This window comes from Echinops telfairi, unplaced genomic scaffold, assembly GCF_000313985.2.
Source record: "Echinops telfairi isolate 266 unplaced genomic scaffold, ASM31398v2 ScPeMD7_7457;HRSCAF=8495, whole genome shotgun sequence".
Lineage (NCBI taxonomy): Eukaryota > Metazoa > Chordata > Mammalia > Afrosoricida > Tenrecidae > Echinops > Echinops telfairi.
Window position 1 is genome coordinate 7,709,695 of NW_022111357.1, and position 1,570 is coordinate 7,711,264.

The window sequence follows — 1,570 nt, forward strand, 5'->3', positions numbered from 1 at the left end:
TGTATGTGTGGATTGTGATAAGAGTTCTATGAGCCCCCAATAAAATGATTTAAAAAACATAATTAAAATAATGAAAGAAAATCACGATAAAATGGAAGTACAATAAAAAAACCAACAAACTAAAAAGACTACCATAACAATAAAGAAAAAGAAAACATCCCAGCCTAGTCCAGATCAAATCCATAAGTCCAATATTAGCCCATTTGTCCCAATACTAGTTCATAAATTTCTCTTTAGACTCATGCAGCACATGCAATGATACTGAATGCAAGAAGATCACAGTGGGTGGGTGGACAGTCTTGTGGATCCAGTGGTGGTGGAAGCATCTCAGCACTGGCATATGGCTCCTCCAGCCCCTTAGGTGTCTCTTTAACGGGACAGGACGGTGAAGCAGAGAGTGTGGCCCACCTCCCCGGAGAAAGAGAGGAAGTTCCCAGAATCCTCATGAGAAGGGCATGCCAATGAGGAGACAGCAGTCAGGTTGTGACCTGAGTGACAGGCTAGACTCCACCCCTTCACTCTTAATATCCTCAAGTTGACAGGAGATTATGTAACTACCACAACAGTGAGAGCCCAAAATCTGCTTGCAGAGTTCTCAAATAGATTAAGCCTTCGTTGAATTCCTTTTGACCATTCGCTGGGACGGGAACAGTTTGCCCTTAGGCAGAGTGCATTAGAAGATGGGTGACCACGTCTCCCTAACCAGTCCAGGGAGAGGCAGCCTCCCTTAGGGGTTTGCCTGGATGTGTTTGTGATGGAGTTGAGGTACTGGGGTCTCAGGGTCACGTGTCAGACCTTCACTGCCCTTGTTGGAGGGCTCTGGACCCGTCTTGTAAGCTCTACTGTCTAACATAATCTGTGTGTCTCAACCATGGTCCCATCCCTGCTGCTGTCTTCCCACCTGCGACTGTGATGTATTGATCTGCCACCAACCATGTTTCTGCCACGTTTCCTTTGTCCTCCCATGTCCTATTTGTGCCATTGGTTCTCTGTAGGCCCTTGGACCCCCTTATGGCTAATGGTCTCCCTCATCCCAATGATGTGTCTTTGTCTTGTATTGTCTTTCTTCTGTTTAAGACTTTATAAGTTTTCTCCTTAAGTTATATTTGCCTTTAAGACTTAATAAATTGTTCTCTGTAAATTATATTTGCGATCCTGTCTCTTTTGTACTCAAAAGCAGTTTACAGGAGGCTACGGATAACAGCGAAAGCCCCAGATCCATTTTTGAGGCCCTGCGTGGATTAAACATCTACAGAGTTTCTTCTGACAATTAACCATAAACGTGATAGCAAAGGAAAACAAAATACTGTTTGTTCTTTTATTTTTGAAACTGGTAGATTTGTAAAACTCCATGAAAGCCTAGCCAACATACAAATTAAAATAATATTTAAAGTGAAAAAAAAAGAAAAAAAAATTAACCAGCAACGTGAACAGCCTTGCCCTCGGGAAGAGTGCACTGGAAACGATTCCTACCAGTAAGCGGTGGACTTTCAATAAGGGAGACTGAAGAAGAATCGGTGCATTTGAATGATGGTGCTGGTGAAGAATATTGAACGTACCGTGGACTGCC